The following is a 16,023-nucleotide window of genomic DNA, read 5'->3' as shown; positions in this document are numbered from 1 at the left end:
TTTTTCAGGCATGATGATGGGTTTTGAGGCATGATGATGGGTTTTTCAGGCATGATGCTGGGTTTTTCAGGCATGATGCTGGGTTTCAGGCATGATGATGGGTTTTTCAGGCATGATGATGGGTTTTTCAGGCATAATGCTGGGTTTGAAGCATGATGATGGGTTTTTTTCTCAGCATGATGCTGGGTTTTTCAGGCATGATGATGGGTTTTTCAGGCATGATGCTGGGTTTTTAGGCATGATGCTGGGTTTTGAGGCATGATGCTGGGTTTTGAGGGATGATGATGGGTTTTGAAGCATGATGCTGGGTTTTGAGGCATGATGCTGGGTTTTCAGGCATGATGCTGGGTTTTTCAGGTATGATGCTGGGATTTTCAGGCATGATGATGGGTTTTTCAGGAATGATGATGGGTTTTTCAGGAATGATGATGGGTTTTTCAGGCATGATGATGGGTTTTTCAGGCATGATGATGAGTTTCAGGCATGATGATGGGTTTTTCAGGCATGATGATGAGTTTTTCAGGCATGATGATGGGTTTTGAGGATGATGATGGGTTTTGAAGCATGATGCTGGGTTTGAGGCATGATGCTGGGTTTTCTTTGAACACGCTTATAGTTGATTTAGTTTATGTTCCTTGATGCTATGTTCAGTTTCTTCTCTTTGGTAAAAAAGGTAACAGTTTGCCGGCTCTTTATTCTCAACTTGTAAAGAAAAAAGCTTCCCTCAGACAAGAACAATCTGTACTGCATTGTTGCCCCCTCACCGTAAAACCTACTGCTGGGCCAACCTCAGTCCCATACTGTGGAACCCTACCGCTGGGCCAACCTCAGTCCCTCACTGTAGAACCCTACCGCTGGGCCAACCTCAGTCCCTCACTGTAGAACCCTACCGCTGGGCCAAACTCAGTCCCTCACTGTAGAACCCTACCGCTGAGCCAACCTCAGACCCTCACTGTAGAACCCTACCGCTGGACCAACCACAGTCCTCACTGTAGAGCCCTACCGCTGGGCAAACCTCAGTCCCTCACTGTAGAACCCTACCGCTGAGCCAACCTCAGTACCTCACTGTTATAGCCTACCGCTGGGCCAACCTCAGTCCCTCACTGTAGAACCCTACCGCTGGGCCAACCTCAGTCCCTCACTGTAGAACCCTACCTGGGCCAACCTCAGTCCCTCACTGGTAGAACCCTACCGCTGGGCAAACCTCAGTCCCTCACTGGTAGAACCCTACCGCTGGGCCAACCTCAGTCGCTCACTGGGTAGAACCATACCGCTGGGCCAACCTCAGTCCCTCACTGGTAGAACCATACCGCTGGGCCAACCTCAGTCCCTCACTGGTAGAACCATACCGCTGGGCCAACCTCAGTCCCTCACTGGTAGAACCATACCGCTGGGCCAACCTCAGTCCCTCACTGGTAGAACCATACCGCTGGGCCAACCTCAGTCCCGCACTGGTAGAACCATACCACTGGGGCAAACCTCAGTCCCTCACTTGTAGAACCCTACCGTTGGGCCAATCTCAGTCCCGCACTGGTAGAACCATACCACTGGGCAAACCTCAGTCCCTCACTGGTAGAACCCTACCGCTGGGCAAACCTCAGTCCCTCACTGGTAGAACCATACCGCTGGGCCAACCTCAGTCCCTCACTGGTAGAACCATACCGCTGGGCCAACCTCAGTCCCTCACTGGTAGAAACCATACCGCTGGGCCAACCTCAGTCCCTCACTGGTAGAACCATACTGCTGGGCCAACCTCAGTCCCGCACTGGTAGAACCATACCACTGGGCAAACCTCAGTCCCTCACTGGTAGAACCCTACCGTTGGGCTATATATATATCAGAATAGGTTTATATATATCAGAATAGGTTTATATATATATCAGAATAGGTTTATATATATATATATATATATATATAGATATATATATATATATATATATATATATCAGAATAGGTTTATATATATCAGAATAGGTTTATATATATCAGAATAGGTTTATATATATATCAGAATAGGTTTATATATATATATATATATATATATATATATATATCAGAATAGGTTTATATATATATATCAGAATAGGTTTATATATATATATATCAGAATAGGTTTATATATATATATATCAGAATAGGTTTATATATATATATATCAGAATAGGTTTATATATATATATCAGAATAGGTTTATATATATATATATCAGAATAGGTTTATATATATATATATACATATATCAGAATAGGTTTATATATACATATATCAGAATAGGTTTATATATATATATCAGAATAGGTTTATATATATATATATATCAGAATAGGTTTATATATATATATATATATCAGAATAGGTTTATATAATACTTGTTCTCCCCACTGCATCTCTCTCTGACAGACAGACAGACAGACAGACAGACAGACAGACAGACAGACAGACAGACAGACAGACAGACAGACAGACAGACAGACAGACAGACAGACAGACAGACAGACAGACAGACAGACAGACAGAGAGGATCAGGGCAGCAGAGGAGATGAAACACAGCTCTACATCCTGTCACTCCTCCTTTTATTAATCCCTCCTCATTTAGCTCCCTGTCTTCATCAAGGTCAACATTCATTCCCTTTATGAGATGAGTCTTAACGTGTCCTTACCTTCTAATCTGTTCATTCTCTCCGGGTGTTGAACACCAGAGTGTCAGAGAGACAACACTAAGGCTGAGTCCCAAATGGCGCACTATGTCCCTATATAGTGCACTACTACAGGTCCCTGGGCAAAAGTAGTGCGCTAAAGCAGGGAATAGGGTTTTAAAAAAACAAAAAAACTCCTCTCCCTCTTCAACCATAAAAGCATTACTCCTGTAATCTCTTTTGTATTGTTTGTGCGGCGGCTGCTGCCTCAGAGTGGTGAGACTAACAGGCTTTCAGGTAGAATCATTTTCAACGTTAAGATGTTGAAACCGCTAAGCCTCTATGCAACAGCTTACTGTACATGTGCTAAACTGACGGCGAGCACAGAGCGCCGTACCACAGTGAGACCACGGAAAGACCACAGTGAGACCACAGAAGGACCACTGAAAGACTACTGAAAGACCACAGAAAGACCACTGAAAGACCACAGAAAGACTACTGAAAGACCACAGTGAGACCACGGGAAGACCACGGAAAGACCACAGTGAGACCACAGAAAGACCACTGAAAGACCACAGAAAGACCACTGAAAGACCACAGTGAGACCACGGAAAGACCACAGAAAGACCACTGAAAGACCACAGAAAGACCACTGAAAGACCACAGAAAGACCACTGAAAGACCACAGTGAGATCACGGAAAGACCACAGAAAGACCACTGAAAGACCACAGTGAGACCACTGAAAGACCACTGAAAGACCACAGTGAGACCACAGAAAGACCACTGAAAGACCACAGTGAGACCACAGAAAGACCACTGAAAGACCACTGAAAGACCACAGACAGACCAAGACCGCTAGTAAAACCAAATGCTTTCAACCGATCGCTGCCCGCACCTGCCCAGCATCACTACTCTGACGGTTCTGACTTAGAATATGTGGACAACTACAAATACCTAGGTGTCTGGTTAGACTGTAAACTCTCCTTCCAGACTCACATTAAGCATCTCCAATTCAAAATTAAATCTAGAATCGGCTTCCTATTTCGCACCAAAGCCTCCTTCGCTCACGCCACGTCATTTACAAAATAGCCTCCAACACTCTCCTCAGCAAACTGGATGTAATCTATCACAGTGCCATCTGTTTGGTCACCAAAGCCCCATATACTTTCCAACACTGCGACCTGTATGCTCATTGGCTGGCCCTCGCTACATATTCGTCGCCAGACCAACTGGCTCCAGGTCATCTATAAGTCTATGCTCGGTAAAGCTCCGCCTTATCTCAGCTCACTGGTCACCATAGAAACACCCACCCGTAGCACGCGCTCCAGCAGGTATATCTCACTGGTCACCATAGAAACACCCACCCGTAGCACACGCTCCAGCAGGTATATCTCACTGGTCACCATAGAAACACCCACCCGTAGCACGCGTTCCAGCAGGTATATCTCACTGGTCACCATAGAAACACCCACCCGTAGCACGCGCTCCAGCAGGTATATCTCACTGGTCACCATAGAAACACCCACCCGTAGCACGCGCTCCAGCAGGTATATCTCACTGGTCACCATAGAAACACCCACCGTAGCACGCGCTCCAGCAGGTATATCTCACTGGTCACCATAGAAACACCCACCCGTAGCACGCGCTCCAGCAGGTATATCTCACTGGTCACCATAGAAACACCCACCAGAGCACGCGCTTCCAGCAGGTATATCTCACTGGTCACCATAGAAACACCCAATCCGTAGCACGCGCTCCAGCAGGTATATCTCACTGGTCACCATAGAAACACCCACCCGTAGCACGCACTCCAGCAGGTATATCTCACTGGTCACCATAGAAACACCCACCCGTAGCACGCGCTCCAGCAGGTATATCTCACTGGTCACCATAGAAACACCCACCCGTAGCACGCGCTCCAGCAGGTATATCTCACTGGTCACCATAGAAACACCCACCCGTAGGACGCGCTCAGCAGGTATATCTCACTGGTCACCATAGAAACACCCACCCGTAGCACGCGCTCCAGCAGGTATATCTCACTGGTCATCCCCAAGCCAACTCCTCTTTGGCCGCCTTTTCGTTCTCTGCTGCCAATGACTGAAACGAATTGCAAAAAAATCGCTGAAGCCTGAGACTTATATTTCCCTCACTAACTCTAATCATCAGCTGTCAGAGCAGCTAACCGATCGCTGCAGCTGTACATAGCCCCATCTGTAAATTGCCCATCCAATCTACCTCATCCCCATATTGTTTTTATTTACTTTTCTGCTCTTTTGCACACCAGTATTTCTACTTGCCCGTCTATCACTCCAGTGTTAATCTGCTAAATTGTAATTCATTCTCTACTTTGGCCTATTTAATGCCTTACCTTATTGCCTTGCCATTTACACACACTGTATATAGACTTTATTTTCTCTATTGTGTTATTGACTGTACGCTTGTTTATCCCATGTGTAACTCTGTGTTGTTGTTTGTGTCGCACTGCTTTGCTTTATCTTGGCCAGGTCGCAGTTGTAAATGAGAACTTGTTCTCAACTGGCCTACCTGGTTAAATAAAGGTGAAATAAAATTAATAAATAAAAAATGTTTAGAACGATGACCAGGGGTCATGACCTCTGTAATATACGGAGCCTGGTTGACGTGTCTCCAAGTTTAGAACGATGACCAGGGGTCATGACCTCTGTAATATACGGAGCCTGGTTGACGTGTCTCCAAGTTTAGAACGATGACCAGGGGTCATGACCTCTGTAATATACGGAGCCTGGTTGACGTGTCTCCAAGTTTAGAACGATGACCAGGGGTCATGACCTCTGTAATATACGGAGCCTGGTTGACGTGTCTCCATGTTTAGAACGATGACCAGGGGTCATGACCTCTGTAATATACGGAGCCTGGTTGACGTGTCTCCATGTTTAGAGCGATGACCAGGGGTCATGACCTCTGCGTTATACGGAGCCTGGTTGACGTGTCTCCACGTTTAGAACGATGACCAGGGGTCATGACCTCTGTAATATACGGAGCCTGGTTGACGTGTCTCCATGTTTAGAACGATGACCAGGGGTCATGACCTCTGTAATATACGGAGCCTGGTTGACATGTCTCCATGTTTAGAACGATGACCAGGGGTCATGACCTCTGTAATATACGGAGCCTGGTTGATGTGTCTCCATGTTTAGAACGATGACCAGGGGTCATGACCTCTGTAATATACGGAGCCTGGTTGACGTGTCTCCAAGTTTAGAGCGATGACCAGGGGTCATGACCTCTGTCACCCGTTGGGGCGCAGGTCAAAGTAGTGTCCTATACAGGGAAACGGTGCCATTCGTCACTTCCTGTGTAGATGTTGCCTGGACAGTGAGTTTATAGCAGAAATCATGACTCAACACAAAGGTATAAATACTGATCCTATAGTACCTTACAGTACGTCGCGAGCCACCTCACCTCACCACACACACACATACACACACACACACACACACACACACACACACACACACACACACACACACACACACACATACACACACACACACACACACACACACACACACACACACACACACACACATACACGCACATACACACACACACACACACATACACGCACATACACACACACATACACACACACACACACACACACACACACACACACACACACACACACACACACACACACACACACACACACACACACACACACACACACACACACACACATACACACACACACACAAACACACACACACACACACACACACACATACACACATACACACACAGACACACACACACACACACACACACACACACACACACACACACACACACACACACACACACACACACACACACACACACACACACACACACACACACACACACACACACAAACACACACACACGTGCCGCTCCAGCAGATAGCTAGTACTGCCAGAACAGCAGACACACTACATCTCACTCCAGAAACCATTATTGTTTTAGAGATGGCAGAATATCAGATTAGATCAGAATAAGATTCGATCAGAATAGGTTTAGGTTAGAATAGGATTAGATCAGAATAGGTTTAGATCAGAATAGGTACCAGAATAGGTTTAGATCAGAATAGGATTAGATCAGAATATGATTAGATCAGAATAGTATTAGATCAGAATAGGTTTAGGTTAGAATAGGATTAGATCAGAATAGGATTAGATCAGAATAGGTTTAGGTTAGAATAGGATTAGATCAGAATAGTATTAGATCAGAATAGGGCTAGATCAGAATAGGACTAGATCAGAATAGGATTAGATCAGAATAGGACTAGATCACAATAGGACTAGATCAGAATAGGACTAGATCAGAATAGTATTAGATCAGAATAGGACTAGATCAGAATAGGACTAGATCAGAATAGGTACCAGAATAGGTTTAGATCAGAATAGGATTAGATCAGAATATGATTAGATCAGAAGAGTATTAGATCAGAATAGGTTTAGGTTAGAATAGGATTAGATCAGAATAGTATTAGATCAGAATAGGTTTAGGTTAGAATAGGACTAGATCAGAATAGGATTAGATCAGAATAGGATTAGATCAGAATAGGATTAGATCAGAATAGGACTAGATCAGAATAGGATTAGATCAGAATAGGATTAGATCAGAATAGGATTAGATCAGAATAGGACTAGATCAGAATAGGACTAGATCAGAATAGGACTAGATCAGAATAGGTTTAGATCAGAATATGTTTAGATCAGAATAGGATTAGATCAGAATATGATGACATTAGGCGTCGGAAACACCTTGGAATTGATTGAACCTGAACACGACGCGTCACCACAGAAAAGGTCCTGAAACAGGATCAGAGATGTGAAGGTCAGAGGCAGTAAAGCCTACAGTAACACTGGTTTAAACAGGATCAGAGATGTGAAGGTCAGAGGCAGTAAAGCCTACAGTAACACTGGTTAAAACAGGATCAGAGATGTGAAGGTCAGAGACAGTAAAGCCTACAGTAACACTGGTTAAAACAGGATCAGAGATATGGAGGTCAGAGGCAGTAAAGGCTACAGTAACACTGGTTAAAACAGGATCAGAGAGGTGAAGGTCAGAGGCAGTAAAGCCTACAGTAACACTGGTTAAAACAGGATCGGAGATGTGAAGGTCAGAGGCAGTAAAGCCCACAGTAACACTGGTTAAAACAGGATCAGAGATGTGAAGGTCAGAGGCAGTAAAGCCTACAGTAACACTGGTTAAAACAGGATCAGAGATGTGAAGGTCAGAGGCTGTAAAGCCTACAGTAACACTGGTTAAAACAGGATCAGAGATGTGAAGGTCAGAGGCAGTAAAGCCTACAGTAACACTGGTTAAAACAGGATCAGAGATGTGAAGGTCAGAGGCAGTAAAGCCTACAGTAACACTGGTTAAAACAGGATCAGAGATGTGAAGGTGAGAGGCAGTAAAGACTACAGTAACACTGGTTAAAACAGGATCAGAGATGTGAAGGTCAGAGGCAGTAAAGCCTACAGTAACACTGGTTAAAACAGGATCAGAGATGTGAAGGTCAGAGGCAGTAAAGCCTACAGTAACACTGGTTTAAACAGGATCAGAGAGGTGAAGGTCAGAGGCAGTAAAGCCTTCAGTAACACTGGTTAAAACAGGATCAGAGATGTGAAGGTCAGAGGCAGTAAAGCCTACAGTAACACTGGTTTAAACAGGATCAGAGATGTGAAGGTCAGAGGCTGTAAAGCCTACAGTAACACTGGTTAAAACAGGATCAGAGATGTGAAGGTCAGAGGCAGTAAAGCCTACAGTAACACTGGTTAAAACAGGATCAGAGAGGTGAAGGTCAGAGGCAGTAAAGCCTACAGTAACACTGGTTTAAACAGGATCAGAGATGTGAAGGTCAGAGGCAGTAAAGCCTACAGTAACACTGGTTTAAACAGGATCAGAGATGTGAAGGTCAGAGGCCTGCAGTAAAGCCTACAGTAACACTGGTTTAAACAGGATCAGAGATGTGAAGGTCAGAGGCCTACAGTAACACTGGTTTAAACATGATCAGAGATGTGAAGGTCAGAGGCCTGCAGTAAAGCCTACAGTAACACTGGTTAAAACAGGATCAGAGATGTGAAGGTCAGAGGCCTGCAGTAAAGCCTACAGTAACACTGGTTAAAACAGGATCAGAGATGTGAAGGTCAGAGGCCTGCAGTAAAGCCTACAGTAACACTGGTTTAAACAGGATCAGAGATATGAAGGTCAGAGGCAGTAAAGCCTACAGTAACACTGGTTAAAACAGGATCAGAGATGTGAAGGTCAGAGGCAGTAAAGCCTACAGTAACACTGGTTAAAACAGGATCAGAGATGTGAAGGTCATAGGCAGTAAAGCCTACAGTAACACTGGTTTAAACAGGATCAGAGATGTGAAGGTCAGAGGCAGTAAAGCCTACAGTAACACTGGTTAAAACAGGATCAGAGATGTGAAGGTCATAGGCAGTAAAGCCTACAGTAACACTGGTTTAAACAGGATCAGAGATGTGAAGGTCAGAGGCAGTAAAGCCTACAGTAACACTGGTTAAAACAGGATCAGAGATGTGAAGGTCAGAGGCAGTAAAGCCTACAGTAACACTGGTTAAAACAGGATCAGAGATGTGAAGGTCAGAGGCAGTAAAGCCTACAGTAACACTGGTTTAAACAGGATCAGAGAGGTGAAGGTCAGAGGCAGTAAAGCCTACAGTAACACTGGTTTAAACAGGATCAGAGATGTGAAGGTCAGAGGCCTGCAGTAAAGCCTACAGTAACACTGGTTTAAACAGGATCAGAGATGTGAAGGTGAGAGGCAGTAAAGCCTACAGTAACACTGGTTTAAAAGGATCAGAGATGTGAAGGTGAGAGGCAGTAAAGCCTACAGTAACACTGGTTTAAACAGGATCAGAGATGTGAAGGTCAGAGGCAGTAAAGCCTACAGTAACACTGGTTAAAACAGGATCAGAGATGTGAAGGTCAGAGGCAGTAAAGCCTACAGTAACACTGGTTAAAACAGGATCAGAGATGTGAAGGTCAGAGGCAGTAAAGCCTACAGTAACACTGGTTAAAACAGGATCAGAGATGTGAAGGTGAGAGGCAGTAAAGCCTACAGTAACACTGGTTAAAACAGGATCAGAGATGTGAAGGTCATAGGCAGTAAAGCCTACAGTAACACTGGTTTAAACAGGATCAGAGATGTGAAGGTCAGAGGCTGTAAAGCCTACAGTAACACTGGTTAAAACAGGATCAGAGATGTGAAGGTCAGAGGCAGTAAAGCCTACAGTAACACTGGTTAAAACAGGATCAGAGATGTGAAGGTCAGAGGCAGTAAAGCCTACAGTAACACTGGTTAAAACAGGATCAGAGAGGTGAAGGTCAGAGGCAGTAAAGCCTACAGTAACACTGGTTTAAACAGGATCAGAGATGTGAAGGTCAGAGGCAGTAAAGCCTACAGTAACACTGGTTTAAACAGGATCAGAGATGTGAAGGTCAGAGGCAGTAAAGCCTACAGTAACACTGGTTTAAACAGGATCAGAGAGGTGAAGGTCAGAGGCAGTAAAGTCTACAGTAACACTGGTTTAAACAGGATCAGAGAGGTGAAGGTCAGAGGCAGTAAAGCCTACAGTAACACTGGTTAAAACACCTCGGGGGAATCCATTGAACCACTTCCTGGTTTTAGACGGAAGCCTGTTTGAATCAAAACACCTCCGTACTCCCACTCAGCAAGGACAATCAATTCTATTGGTTATCTGCACATCTGGGTAGTTAGGGAGCCAATTACAGTCCGCCTCCCAAACGGTCCCCTATTCCCTATGTAGTGCACTACTTTAGACCAGGGCCCTATGGGTGAAGAGGGTGCGATTTGGGAAGTAGCCAGAATCTGCTGGTCCCGTGAAGGATAATAAGGGCCAGTAATTATGCTGTGTTCATTTTAATGGGCTGTTATTGACAGCGCAGCCACACACACACACACACACACACACACACACACACACACACACACATACAGGCCAGCCGTTACACACACACATACACACACACACATGCCAGCCGTCGTACGCACGCATGGTCACACACACCACACACCTCACCCCACTGTAATTGCTTGTGAAAACAGCCTTTTGACTCAATTATGTCTGACATTGTGTTTGAATCGCTGGCGTCAGGGTCATGTAGACTGCACAGTGGGGGAGAGACGCAAACGTGTGTGTGTGTGTGTGTGTGTGTGTGTGTGTGTGTGTGTGTGTGTGTGTGTGTGTGTGTGTGTGTGTGTGTGTGTGTGTGTGTGTGTGTGTGTGTGTGTGTGTGTGTGTGTGTCTGTGTGTGTGTGTGTACAATAAGGTTCATTTTAACAGGGAGGGAGGTTTGTGTTGAAACAATATAACATCCTTCTCTACCTCTCCACCCCTCCTTCCACCCTCTCTCTACCTCTCCACCCCTCCTTCCATCCCTCTCTCTAACTCTCCACCCCTCCTTCCACCCTCTCTCTACCTCTCCACCCCTCCTTCCATCCCTCTCTCTACCTCTCCACCCCTCCTTCCATCCCTCTCTCTACCTCTCCACCCTTCCTTCCATCCCTCTCTCTACCTCTCCACCCCTCCTTCCATCCCTCTCTCTACCTCTCCACCCCTCCTTCCATCCCTCTCTCTACCTCTCCACCCCTCCTTCCATCCCTCTCTCTACCTCTCCACCCCTCCTACCATCCCTCTCTCTACCTCTCCACCCCTCCTTCCATCCCTCTCTCTACCTCTCCACCCCTCCTTCCATCCCCCTCTCTACCTCTCCACCCCTCCTTCCATCCCTCTCTCTACCTCTCCACCCCTCCTTCCATCCCTCTCTCTACCTCTCCACCCCTCCTACAATCGCTCTCTCTACCTCTCCACCCCTCCTTCCATCCCTCTCTCTACCTCTCCACCCCTCCTTCCATCCCCCTCTCTACCTCTCCACACCTCCTTCCATCCCCCTCTCTACCTCTCCACCCCCCCTTCCATCCCTCTCTCTACCTCTCCACCCCTCCTTCCACCCTCTCTCTACCTCTCCACCCCCCCTTCCATCCCTCTCTCTACCTCTCCACCCCCCCATCCATCCCTCTCTCTACCTCTCCATCCCTCCTTCCATCCCTCTCTCTACCTCTCCACCCCTCCTTCCATCCCTCTCTCTACCTCTCCACCCCTCCTTCCATCCCTCTCTCTACCTCTCCACCCCCCCTTCCATCCCTCTCTCTACCTCTCCACCCCTCCTTCCATCCCTCTCTCTACCTCTCCACCCCTCCTTCCACCCTCTCTCTACCTCTCCACCCCTCCTTCCATCCCTCTCTCTACCTCTCCACACCTCCTTCCATCCCCCTCTCTACCTCTCCACCCCTCCTTCGAACCCTCTCTCTACCTCTCCATCCCCCCTCCATCCCTCTCTCTACCTCTCCACCCCTCCTTCCATCCCTCTCTCTACCTCTCCACACCTCCTTCCATCCCTCTCTCTACCTCACCATCCCCCTCCATCCCCCTCTCTCTACCTCTCCACCCCTCCTTCCATCCCTCTCTCTACCTCTCCACCCCTCCTTCCATCCCTCTCTCTACCTCTCCACCCCTCCTTCCATCCCTCTCTCTACCTCTCCACCCCTCATTCCATCCCTCTCTCTACCTCTCCACCCCTCCATCCCTCTCTCTACCTCTCCACCACTCCTTCCATCCCTCTCTCTACCTCTCCACCCCTCCTTCCACCCCTCTCTCTCTCTCTCCCTCCCTCTCTCCCTCCAACTCCCCCTCGCTCTCCTTCCTAACCTCTCTCCCTCCCTCTCTCCCGCCCTCCCCTCTCTCTCTCCCTCTCTTCTCTCCCTCCCCTCTCTCCCTATACACACTACCCTCTACACACTGACTCCCTCCCTCTCTCCCTCTCCCCCTCCCTCTCCTCTCTCCCCTCCCTCTCCTCTCTCCCCATCCCTCTCCTGTGTGTGCCTCTCTCTCTCTCCTTCCCTCTCTCTCTCTCTCTCTCTCTCTCTCTCTCTCTCTCTCTCTCTCTCTCTCCCCCTCCCTCCCTCCATCCCTCTCCTGTGTGTGCCTCTCTCTCTCTCTCCTTCCCTCTCTCTCTCTCTCTCTCTCTCTCTCTCTCTCTCTCTCTCTCTCTCTCTCTCTCCCCCCTCCCTCCCTCCCTCCCTCTCCTGTGTGTCTCTCTTTCTCTCCTCTCAACTTTCTCTCAGTTTCTCTGAGTGCTTCTCATGTCCTTGTCATGGTTGGTAGCGTTTTATGTCTGTTAGTAGCGTGTGTGTGCGTGCGTGTGTGCGTGTGCGTGTGTGTTGTGTGTGCGTGTGTGTGTGTGTGTGTGTGTGTGTGTGTGTGTGTATGTGCGCGTGCGTGCGTGTTTGCCTGTGTGCGTGCGTGTGTGTGTGTGTTTGCGTGCGTGCGTGCGTGTGTGTGTTTGCGTGCGTGCGTGTGTGTGTGTGTTTGCCTGTGTGCGTGCGTGTGTGTGTGTGTTTGCGTGCGTGCGTGTGTGTGTGTGTTTTAAAGTGTTATCATTGCACGGTAGTTAAAGTGACCGTCCATTACACACCCTAATATCAATATCATATGTTAGTAGCGTGTGTGTGTGTGTGTGTGTGTGTGTGTGTGTGTGTGTGTGTGTGTGTGTGTGTGTGTGTGTGTGTGTGTGTGTGTGTGTGTGTGTGTGTGTGTGTGTGTGTTTTAAAGTGTTATCACGGTAGTTAAAGTGACCGTCCATTACACACCCTAATATAAATATCATATGTTTGAACCCTGCGGTAAAACGACTGAAGGACTCTAGGTTTCATCCCAATAGGGCACCCTATTCCTATGTAGTGCACTGCCTTTTGCCAGGTCCCCATAGGGCTCTGGTCCAACGTAGTGCACCATATAACGAATAGAGAGTGCCATTTGGGACAAAGTGTTTAATAATAACATCCAGAAAGGACATAATGGCTGAGGAGCTCAGGGTGGTTCTGTTCCATTCATCACGACATCTTCATTTAGGGACGAAGCTTCCCTGTTGTAGACCAGCCTCAAGACTACAGCTTCCATGTTGTAGACCAGCCTCAAGACTATAGCTTCCCTGTTGTAGACCAGCCTCAAGACTACAGCTTCCCTGTTGTAGACCAGCCTCAAGATTATAGCTTCCCTGTTGTAGACCAGCCTCAAGACTACAGCTTCCATGTTGTAGACCAGCCTCAAGACTGCAGCTTCCATGTTGTAGACCAGCCTCATAACTACACCTTCCCTGTTGTAGACCAGCCTCAAGACTACAGCTTCCCTGTTGTAGACCAGCCTCAAGATTATAGCTTCCCTGTTGTAGACCAGCCTCAAGACTACAGCTTCCCTGTTGTAGACCAGCCTCATAACTACACCTTCCCTGTTGTAGACCATCCTCAAGACTGCAGCTTCCATGTTGTAGACCAGCCTCAAGACGACAGCTTTCCTGTTGTAGACCAGCCTCAAGACGACAGATTCCCTGTTGTAGACCAGCCTCAAGACTGCAGCTTCCCTGTTGTAGACCAGCCTCAAGACTACAGCTTCCTGTTGTAGACCAGCCTCAAGACTATAGCTTCCTGTTGTAGACCAGCCTCGAGACTGCAGCTTCCCTGTTGTAGACCAGCCTCAAGACTATAGCTTCCCTGTTGTAGACCAGCCTCAAGACTATAGCTTCCTGTTGTAGACCACCCTCAAGACTATAGCTTCCTGTTGTAGACCAGCCTCAAGACTACAGCTTCCCTGTTGTAGACCAGCCTCAAGACTACAGCTTCCCTGTTGTAGACCAGCCTCAAGACTACAGCTTCCCTGTTGTAGACCAGCCTCAAGACTACAACTTCCCTGTTGTAGACCAGCCTCAAGACTACAACTTCCTGTTGTAGACCAGCCTCAAGACTACAACTTCCCTGTTGTAGACCAGCCTCAAGACCAGAGCTTCCCTGTTGTAGACCAGCCTCAAGATAATAGCTTCCATGTTGTAGACCAGCCTCAAGATTATAGCTTCCATGTTGTAAACCAGCCTCAAGATTATAGCTTCCTGTTGTAGACCAGCCTCAAGATTATAGCTTTCATGTTGTAGACCAGCCTCAAGACTACAACTTCCCTGTTGTAGACCAGCCTCAAGACTATAGCTTCCCTGTTGTAGACCAGCCTCAAGACTATAGCTTCCCTGTTGTAGACCAGCCTCAAGACTACAGCTTCCCTGTTGTAGACCAGCCTCAAGACTATAGCTTCCCTGTTGTAGACCAGCCTCAAGACTATAGCTTCCCTGTTGTAGACCAGCCTCAAGACTACAGCTTCCCTGTTGTAGACCAGCCTCAAGATTATAGCTTCCCTGTGGTAGACCAGCCTCAAGACTACAGCTTCCCTGTTGTAGACCAGCCTCAAGATTATAGCTTCCCTGTTGTAGACCAGCCTCGAGACTGCAGCTTCCCTGTTGTAGACCAGCCTCAAGACTATAGCTTCCCTGTTGTAGACCAGCCTCAAGACTATAGCTGCCCTGTTGTAGACCAGCCTCAAGACTATAGCTTCCCTGTTGTAGACCAGCCTCAAGACTACAGCTTCCCTGTTGTAGACCAGCCTCAAGACTACAGCTTCCCTGTTGTAGACCAGCCTCAAGACTACAGCTTCCCTGTTGTAGACCAGCCTCAAGACTACAACTTCCCTGTTGTAGACCAGCCTCAAGACTACAACTTCCCTGTTGTAGACCAGCCTCATAACTACACCTTCCCTGTTGTAGACCATCCTCAAGACTGCAGCTTCCCTGTTGTAGACCAGCCTCAAGACTATAGCTTCCCTGTTGTAGACCAGCCTCGAGACTGCAGCTTCCCTGTTGTAGACCAGCCTCAAGACTATAGCTTCCCTGTTGTAGACCAGCCTCAAGACTATAGCTTCCCTGTTGTAGACCAGCCTCAAGACTATAGCTTCCCTGTTGTAGACCAGCCTCAAGACTACAGCTTCCCTGTTGTAGACCAGCCTCAAGACTACAGCTTCCCTGTTGTAGACCAGCCTCAAGACTACAGCTTCCCTGTTGTAGACCAGCCTCAAGACTACAACTTCCCTGTTGTAGACCAGCCTCAAGACTACAACTTCCCTGTTGTAGACCAGCCTCAAGACTACAACTTCCCTGTTGTAGACCAGCCTCAAGACCACAGCTTCCCTGTTGTAGACCAGCCTCAAGATAATAGCTTCCATGTTGTAGACCAGCCTCAAGATTATAGCTTCCATGTTGTAAACCAGCCTCAAGATTATAGCTTCCCTGTTGTAGACCAGCCTCAAGATTATAGCTTTCATGTTGTAGACCAGCCTCAAGACTACAACTTCCCTGTTGTAGACCAGCCTCAAGACTATAGCTTCCCTGTTGTAGACCAGCCTCAAGATTATAGCTTCCCTGTTGTAGACCAGC

At 47.3% G+C, this 16,023-nt stretch overlaps 1 long non-coding RNA gene across 1 annotated transcript; it reads left to right on the top strand.

Moving 5' to 3' along the window:
* The first annotated feature begins 3,926 nt into the window (after nucleotides 1-3,926).
* LOC127921839 (uncharacterized) lies at nucleotides 3,927-4,589 on the top strand. Its single transcript, XR_008109726.1, has 3 exons — nucleotides 3,927-4,184; nucleotides 4,238-4,291; nucleotides 4,455-4,589. It is a non-coding gene; the product is annotated as an uncharacterized LOC127921839 (long non-coding RNA).
* Nucleotides 4,590-16,023: the final 11,434 nt, after the last annotated feature.

Source organism: Oncorhynchus keta, unplaced genomic scaffold, assembly GCF_023373465.1.
Source record: "Oncorhynchus keta strain PuntledgeMale-10-30-2019 unplaced genomic scaffold, Oket_V2 Un_contig_23836_pilon_pilon, whole genome shotgun sequence".
NCBI classification, from domain to species: domain Eukaryota; kingdom Metazoa; phylum Chordata; class Actinopteri; order Salmoniformes; family Salmonidae; genus Oncorhynchus; species Oncorhynchus keta.
This window is presented reverse-complemented; position numbering and strand designations above follow the sequence as displayed.